Source organism: Melospiza melodia, unplaced genomic scaffold (assembly GCF_035770615.1).
Source record: "Melospiza melodia melodia isolate bMelMel2 unplaced genomic scaffold, bMelMel2.pri scaffold_28, whole genome shotgun sequence".
In the NCBI taxonomy this organism is placed as follows: Eukaryota; Metazoa; Chordata; class Aves; order Passeriformes; family Passerellidae; genus Melospiza; species Melospiza melodia.
In genome coordinates this window covers 4,974,329-4,983,582 of record NW_026948600.1, presented here as the reverse complement: position 1 = coordinate 4,983,582, position 9,254 = coordinate 4,974,329, and the positions used below count along the sequence as shown (strand labels likewise).

The 9,254-nt window shown below is 55.4% G+C and overlaps 1 pseudogene; it reads left to right on the top strand.

Annotated features, from left to right (window-relative positions):
- The first annotated feature begins 1,986 nt into the window (after positions 1–1,986).
- LOC134433858 (serine/threonine-protein kinase pim-1-like) lies at positions 1,987–8,476 on the top strand (annotated as a pseudogene).
- The last annotated feature ends 778 nt before the right edge of the window (positions 8,477–9,254 follow it).

Genomic DNA, 9,254 nt, shown 5'->3' with positions numbered 1-9,254 from the left:
GCATTAAATAATAACTGCTGATGCTGAGTAAATATCAACCGAACTATTCCTCTTAAATCATTAGGACATAAAACCTGAGTATTAAAAAGATAATCTAACATTTGCTTAACAGGTTCACTTTTTACTCCAAACTGACTAACCGTAGAACGTAGCTGAGTTAACAGCTTCCAATCTAAGGGAGTATATTCTGCTATATTATGCGTAAGGTTCCCCTGTGCATCATACTGTGGTGTGTATGTAACTGGACATGCAAGACTAGAAGCTATTTCCACCGCCTCACCATCCCCCATTTGCATTACTTCTTTCGCCAAAGCAGCCCAAGCTTCCCTCCTCTGTTTAGCCATCTCCCCCCATGGATCACGGTGTGCCCCTGGGATGGGATCTGGCCCTTTAAGGGTGCTATGCTGCTGGCGCTTCGGTGCAGACACCGAGTTTTCGCGCGGGGGGGGCAGTGAGGCAGAGGCTGGCTCGCGCGGGGGAAGCGGGAGCCCCCCCTCCCCCGCTGGAGCTGACAGTGAAACCGGAGCCGGCTCAAGCAGAGCCAGCCTGCGGGGGGCAATCCGCCCCCCCGCTGGAGCCGGCTCGGGCGGGGAAGGTGACCCCCCCACCGAAGCTGTAACCTGAGCCGGCTCATTGAGGGGTAGCGGCGGAGGCAAGGCTGGCGGCGGAGGCGAAGCTGGCTTGCCCCTCCCCCCACCATCCGACCCGCCTGAAGCTGGTGGCGGAGGCAAAGCTGGCTTGCTCCTACCCCCACCATCCGACTCGCCCTCCCCCTCTGACAGGAAAGGTGCAGACGGTTCCACTGCGCCTATAGAGAAATCCTCCACACCACTTTGCTGGGGACTCTTAGGCATAAGTACCTTAGTTACAGAGGGTGCCAGGGGATCATCTTCACGACCATACCCTATATTCCTCTTATGAGCTTCTGTTGCCCTTTCTGCTGCCTTTCTCTCAGAGACCTGCTGAAGTAACGTGTTATACACCACCCGCCATAACTTCCCGAATTTCTTTGCTGTCTTATCATCATCTAGTACTGTATCCCACAATATTTCCCCAAACTTTCTCCACTCTGATAACTCATGAACTGTATGAGGATTAGAAAAGATACCCTTAGCATGGCCATAAGCTAATAACCCTGGTAACTCCTTTTTTAAATCTATCCCTTTTATCCCACGCCGCTCTAAATAGGCGGTAAATAAATCATATGCCGCTTGCCTATACATACCTATTAATCAGCGCGCGCTGTTGCAGCTCTCCAGGCTCCGGCGGACACGTATTGGCTTAAGTCACAGTTGTGAACCTTAAGGGTGCTTCAAATTCCGGCACCGTCCCGGCTGCTGGGACCCAAACCCAACTTCCTCGACCGTGGCGTAATCCCTTTTTCTTTTAATCCGAGAAAAAGGGCAGAGATTCGGTTATGCCCGCATTCTCCACCATTTGTCGACGGAAGGGAACCAGGACATCATTTTGATCATCACAGGCTCAATTTTATTGATCAGTACGGCGGGTTAAATACAGTTAATAATGAGCTTCATACATATTGCAAAAGTTGAGCTCAGGATTGGTCAGTTTGCATATCAGCACCTACGCCTACTTCTACATTCCTATGGTTCTACTTTTGATACTTTCTACATATTCTTAGGATGTATTCAGGACTAATCTCAACTCCCTATCCTCATGTTGCAGCAAGGTCGCTGCTGACTCTTCCTTTTAGCTTGCTGACTGCTGACTTTTCTCCTTCAGTTTAACCAGTGGCATTATATCAGTGTGGCCTTTCTCAGCTAACCAATTATTAATAATGCTCTCCACAGTCCTGGGAGGGCATCTTGGAGTGGGCACAGCTGGTAAGTGAGCAGAGCCAGCGAGAGGAGCCGGTGGGGCGTGCCGGGAGGGGCTGAGGTGAGGCCCGGCAGGGCGGCAGCCAGAACGCTGCGAGGGCAGCGAGCGTGGAGTGAGCAGAGGCTGAGCAGTGCCCCAGGCCGGGCCATGGTGAGCTGCGGCGGGGCCGGGCAGGGGCTGCCTGAGGCGTGGCGCAGCATCAGCCCCACTGATGGCATTGCGGTCCCTCTGCAGCACAAGGGCGCCCTGGTGCTGGTGCTGCTGTGGAAGGTGTCGTGGCCTGGCTTCCGCGGCGTCATGCAGCTCCTGGACTGGTTCGAGGTTCCCGAGGGCTTCACACTGCTCATGGAGCGCCCGCAGCGCTGTCAGGACCTCTGGTACTTCCTGCTTGAGTGGCAGTTCCTGACAGAGCCCGTGGCACGGGGGCTGCTCCGCCAGGTGCTGGAGGCCGTGCGGCGCTGCAGCAGCCGGGGTGTCCTGCACCGCCACATCAAGGCCGAGAACGTCCTCGTTGACCTGGCCACGGGCAAGGCAAAGCTCATCGACTTCGGGTGAGGCACAATCCTCCAGGGCACGTTCTACACCAGGATGTCAGGTAAGCCCAAAGCCGGGGCCCAGCAGGGCAGCAAAGTTTCCCCCTTGGCTGGCAGAGGGGGAAGAGGGAGTGAAGAAAGGAGGGAGGGAAGGAGGGAGAATCCTTCTTCAGCCAGCTGCAGCCAAGTTGCTTTTTGGCAGGGCAAGGGCTGGCTGTTGTGGAACAGGAGCTGGCTGGGAGGGAGGGAGCAGCATGGGCCTGATGAGCTATGCCCGTGTCCCATAGGAACACCGGAGTACAGCCTACCAGAGTGGATCCTCTTTGGCTGCTACCATGGCCAGCCAGCCACCATCTGGTCCCTGGGCATCCTGCTCTATGAGCTGGTCTGCAGGCACCTTCCTTTCCACACCAACGAGGACATTGTCTGGGGCCAGCTCTTCTTCCTGCCCCGGGTGTCTCAAGGTGGGGATGTGCCTTCAAGGCATGAGGGGAAGAACGGGATTGGGAGGGGCAGCTGGCACATAAGCGTCCTGCTCTTGCAGCTGGTGAGGAGGTAGATCTCCTGGGCTCAGCTGGAGGAGGTGGCACCTGTGCCTCTGTGCTGGTGTCCTCCGCAAGAGAGGATTGATAGGAAGATTTTGGCTGTAGCTCTGAGCACTCCTGGTGGCCTGGGCATTGTGGAATGTGGGAGAGCATGGACAGGAGCCTTGTCCCGCTGAGCGGCGGTTTCTGGTTTCACTCCGCAGAGTGCCAGCACTTCATCAGGTGGTGTTTATGAATGCAGCCCACAGACAGGCCATCACTGGAGGACCTTTTTGAGCATTCTTGGCTGCAGGAGCCCAGCCTGGCCCAGGAGACAGCAGAGATGCATTCCTGTGCACAGTAGGATCCAGGAGCCAGCAAGTAGCACCAGCACGCGTCTTGTGGCGCTGGAAGAAAACCCTGGAGCGTTTCCATGCGACTGCGGCATGGAGGAGGGAGCGCAGCCAAGGAGATGCTTCCGCTGGTCCCCATGAGCTGTGGAGGGAGCGGCTCCATGGTGCCCGTCCCATTGGAGAAGTGGTGGCAGTGCAGTGAAGATGCCATGGCACCACAGCTCAATGGCATCGTGATGTCCCTGCAAGCCGGGGCACAGCTGGCATGTTCTTCTGGAGCACGACCCCTTCCTGAGGGGGGAACACCCCCTCAGGAAGCTGGCTGGCTACCCCAGGATGTCGGCTCTGGCCTGGGCTGAGAGAAGGTGGGTGATGCTTTTGCCATTCATCTGCTCTGGCAGGAATTTGAACTTTAGACAATCACATGCCGTTATGTGGTTTCTCATCAGTTGTATAGATTGGAGAAGTCACTGTGTTCCAGAACTGTGCATAGAGGGTGAGTTTTGGGAGGGAAATGGGAGCTGCCCACAGGATCCGGGTGCTGCCGTCAGGATCCAAGTGCTGCCCTCAGAATCTAAGAGCTGCCCTCAGTTTCCAGGCACTGCCGACACGATCGAAAAGCTGCCCTCAGGATCTGGGTGCTGCCTGGTTGATCTGGGCACTGCCCTCAGGATCCTGGTGATGCCTATGGGATCCAGGCATGGCCCACACGACCCAGGCTCTGCCCACAGCATCCAGGAGCAGCCCGCAGGATCCAAACTTGGCCATGATGATCCGGGCAATGCAGTCAGGATCCAGACTCTGCCCACAGGATCCAGGCTCTGACCACACGATCCTGACACTGCCCTCAGGACGCCATCCCACCGCCACGGCCCTCAGGGCAGGAGGTGGGAACGGAGGGGCCTGAGGAGAGTGCGGGCAGCAGCAGGGCTTGGTTTCATTTATCCTTGTTGCTTAATGTCCAGGGGAAAAAAAATCCATATTTTTCCTTGTAGACCAAACCTAGGGGGCTGGAAGCTCTTGGTGGGCAGGGGGCAGGGGCAGCACTGGGGGCTGTCCTGACAACACCAGATGGTGAGGAGGCGGCCTGGGAAGCAAGCAGCCCCAAAGAGCTGTCCCAGGGGGAACAGGACCCCGACCAGAGCTGCAGAGGTGGAGAAGTGAGGCCCCATGTGAGGCCAGGCGAGGCCGGGGTAGAGCACAGCAACGTTCCCCCGTGCACAGCCTCAGGCCAAGCCTCAGGTCTGCCCAGCAGAGCCTCTCACAGCTGGGCAGAGGACTCCAGTCGTGAAACAATTCTTTTTCTCTTGCCCCCCAGCCCCTCCCCAAGCCAGGTGGACATTCGCAGGCAGTGGGCAATAGCAGCAGCAAAGATCCTCCTGGCAGGGCTGCCCAGTGAGGAGGGGGACAGCTCAGAGGATGTCCAGGGCGGCAGCAGCGGCAGCGGGGATGAGAGCGCCTATGTGTCCTGTGAGGAGGAACCAAAACCTCTGGTGCCATGCAAAGGCACAGGACACTTAGAGCTTACTCCCCAAACCGGAGATCAAGCAGCTGCCAAAGGGGATGCTGGGACGAGCGAGGAGCTGTCAGACGAGCAGGGCAGCAGGGCCATCACTGTCTGCACCATCTGGGTGAGCCCCCGCTACCCACAGCTCCTGGGGCAGCCCGACACGCCGCGGGAAGAAGAGGCGTGTGGGGACCAGCACATCTCGAGCCCTGGCAGCTCCCAGGCACGCCACAGGCCATGGCCCAGCCCTGACCAGCAGAGCCCCTCACAGCACGGCAGAGGCCTCAACTCCAGGCCTGGTTCCAGAGCGCTGCCCCCACAGCCCCTCCCCAAGCCTGCTGGAAGCTCCCACTAGTCTAAGGTTATGGTTACACTTAGGGTTAGGTTTAAGCTTAGGGTTAGCATTAGGGTTAGGCTTAGTTTTAACGTTAGGCGTAGTGTTATTTTTCATGTTCGAGTAAGGCTTAGTTGTTAGGGTTAGTGTTAGGGTTAGCCTCTTTAGGGACAGAAGCTGAGCCACGCCTGTCAGTGTCACCACCCGAGGAGGGCTCTGGCTCCAAGGGAGTGTACTGTCTGGAGTGTACCCAGTGCTGTCTGCAGCATGGCCAGAAGACACCTGAGCTGGAGCACCGAGGAAGAGGTGAGTGCCTCACGCTCCTTCTCATGTGTGCCCATGTTCATACCAGGAACATGAGGATAATAAACAGGAGTGCTAATATAAGTTGTTTCTTTATGTGAAATACAAGGTAGTAATTTGTAATGCTCCCTGCCATTAGGGTGAAGGCCATGTCATGCCTTCTCTTCCTCTTTCATTAATAAATGACACATCGAGGTTCACTCCAGGAAGTGAAAGAAGCCAGGGGATTATGTTAAGAATTCTAAAGGCTTGGAGTAGAGGTGAGAAAAGTCCTAGGAAGAAGAAGAAATCTCTTAGGAAAGTTCTTAGGAGGCCATTTTTTGTTTTGATAGATGGTATTATTCTGCACTATGTCAGGAAGGTGTTCCTCTGGAATATGTTCCTTAGTCCTTTGAGTTGTAGCTTTTGCTAAGTTAGAAGTGGTTTGATGGTTGCTTTTGTTGAAATAAAAGGACAGAATGAGTATATGGAAGTACTAGTTATTTTCATTGCCCTGTAGTCATTGATTTGGGGGAAAATCCTGGAGCCCAAAGCCTTTTGGTCCCCAGGATGGTGCAGTGTGTGTGATGTGGGCAGAGGAGAAAGGCGCTGCCTGGTCTGGGAGGGATGTGAGGACACCAAGCCCTTGTACCTTGCAGCACAAGGCATTTGTTGGATGCAGGACCCCATCCTTTTGTGTCCATTTTTCTCTTTTTGGCACCTTCCTTTCCAGACTGGGGAATGCACAACTTTGGAATCATCTATCTTCATGTTCTGAAGCATCTCAAATGAGCACATGGTCACCTAATGATGAGTTCTCCAGGACTTCAGTGCAGGTAGCAATGAGATTCCATGTCAGAGATGAAATTTCATGACATTCCTTTCACTGGGCCAAAAGGGATGAACAACCTGAATTTTGGATCACCGAAATGGAGTGCAGAGGCCCTGAGACTCTTGTATTTTGGCAAAAAACGGGAATATTCCCTAGAAAATGCTGTGTTCTTTGAGGGAATCTGCATTAAACTTCCCCAGAACTGCAAGGCTGTCCAAGCCACTAAACAAGGCAAATAGTTCTGCATTTAATTTCAAAGTCACAGTCCTTCAATATCATCTGAACAGAGAGGGCACTTTTTAAGTGAGGGCAAAAATCCATCAGCTTCTTGAGGAACTTTAGGCAACTCCCAACCTTGATTCTCCAGGACTGAGCACAGTCAACTAGACCTGGCAGATAAAGGGCAGATGTGTGCTTGTACCTGTGCTCCCTGATTGCTATTCTTATGTTGGGTAGCATTACTGGAGGATGCTGGCAACAGTTTCACCTCTGGCAGGGCCATAAGGACGTGCTGAGGCTCAAGTTTTTAAAAACACACATCAGGTCCTGTGCTTGGGGGTACTTCCCCTGCATGTAGGGAGCAGTGTGCTCATCCTGGGGAAGTAAACGTGTATCCCTTATGTCCTACTTCCCTTCACCCTTTCTTCTGACGGGAAGTGTGAGGAACTGTAGGGAAACATTCCCTCAAGAAGCGGACATGAACCGCCCCAGGGCTGTGGATGATGTTGGCCCTGGCCTGGGCTGAAGGAAGGTGGGTGATGATTTTGCCATTCATCTACTCTGGCAGAAATTTGAACTTTAGATTATCACATGCCCTTATGTGGTTTCTCACCAGTTGTATAGATTGGAGAAGTCACTGTGTTCCAGAACTGTGGATAATGGGTCTGCATGGGAGGGAGACAGGCGCTCCCCACACGATCTGGGTGCTCCCCATATCGTCTGGGCACTCCCTACACAATCCAGGTGCTCCCCTCAGGATCCGAGTGCTGCCCTCAGGATCTGAGTGCTGCCCTCAGGACCCGAGTGCTGTCTTCAGGATCCAGGCACTGCTCACACAATCCGGGAGCTGTCCTCAGGATCGAGGTGCGGCCTGGTCAAACTGGGCACTGCCCTCAGGATGCAGATGATACCCATAGGATCCAGGAGTTGCCCACAAGATCTAGGCGCTCCCCACAGGATCCAGCACCTGCCCTCAGGATCCAGGACCTGCCCTCAGGATCCAAGCACTGCCGGGACAATTCAGGCAATGCCCTCAGGATCCCAGTGCGGCCCACAGGATCCAGGAGCTGCCCACACGATCTAGGAGCCGCCCACACGATCCCAGCGCCACCCTCAGAACGTTATCCCTCCCCCCCTGCCAAGGCCCTCAGGGCAGGAGGCGGGAACGGAGGGGCCTGAGGAGAGTGCGGGTGGCGGCAGGGCTTGGTTTCATTTGTCTTTATGTCTTAATGTCCAGGGGCTACAATCATCCATATTTTTCCTTCTAATCCAAGCCCAGGGAGTCCAGCCTGGAGAAACAAGCTTGTAACAGAAAGCACATTCTGTCAGTGTCCTGCAGGAAGGCAAGAATGGCAGCAGGAATTTGCACACTGGGCTTTGCCTCAAAGCCCTGCACCTGCAGCTGTGCCCAGAAAAGCAGCAGACAGGGAGATCATATATTCAGAAGCATTCAAAGACTGACTCCTTTAGCCCGTGCCGCTCTTTAAGTCAAGCTTACTGCATCAGTTCATATCACGACAAAACTGAGCCTCAGGGGATACTGACCAGAATCACATCTAACCCCAGCTACAGCCCAGACGTCACAGCAATTCAGAGCAGCATTTGTGCAGATTGTACTTTTCATGAGATGAACCAAATGTGGTATTCTTAGAGAAAGATACAACAAGGCAAAGGCAGACTTGAAAGGGTTTGCAGTGTAGGACTTCCAATCACATTAGGAAGGAAATCTTTTGAATTCAACTAAAGCCAAAGAGACACTGAAGCAGTCCAGACCATCATGCGTCTTTGGTCTCTTTTGTTTCAAAATTCTGTTGTAGCTCAATAGCTCATGAGCAGATTCTTTTCTTTTACCTCATGAAACTTGGGAGCTGTCTTGTGTATTACTCTGCGTGATAAAGTGAGAAACATGGACTCCTTGTACTCCTTGTCTGTGCCCAGAGCCCTTGGAGACACTTGGGACCCCCCCCCCCCCCGCCCCAGACCGTGTTCCCCTTTGTGACGTGAGGCTTGCGTGTCTCCAAAGCCCATTGTGACGTTTGGGGCCGCGCCCTGACCAGGACAGTATAAAAAGGGGCAAAGAGCGCGGGGGTGCCACTCCCAGGAGAGCGGCTCCATCAGGAGCCAGCACCTTCCCGGGGGACGGCAGTGTCGGAGCGACTCCGAGATGTCCACGGACAAGGAGACGAGCACCGATGCGAAGCCCAAGCAGAAGTGGCTGGTGTTTCGCCAGAGGCAGGGGCTGAGGGATGGGGCAGCACCTCAGGAGGCCGAGGAGCAGCGTGACTCCTGTGCTGGCCCTGGTGCGCAGGCAGCGGCAGCAGAGACCCGGGCAGCGGCCCCCCACAGCCGCAAGGCCCACGGCCGGGCTCTGCTGCGCTCACTGCGCCGCGGCTCCCGTGCCATCCTCGGCAGGGTGGCGGCTGTGCTCCGGTGACGCAGCTGGCAGCTGGGGACACAGCGGCACGGGCATCAGGGCATGGAGGCAGTGGCGGTAGCCACAGCCGCCGCAGCAGGGGCACAGAGCCGGGCGGCTTTCCCGCACGGCCCCAGCTGCCCCACCACAGCCTCGCCCACGCCGCTGGAAGCTCTCAGTGGGCAGGGGGCAGGGGCAGCACTGGGGGCTGTCCTGACAACACCAGATGGTGAGGAGGAGGCCTGGGAAGCGAGCAGCCCCAAAGAGCTGTCCCAGGGGGAACAGGACCCAGATCAGAGCTGCAGAGGCGGAGAAGTGAGGCCCTCTGTGAGGCCAGGCGAGGCCGGGGTAGAGCACAGCAACGTTCCCTCGTGCACAGCCTCAGGCCAAGCCTCAGGTCTGCCCAGCAGAGCCTCTC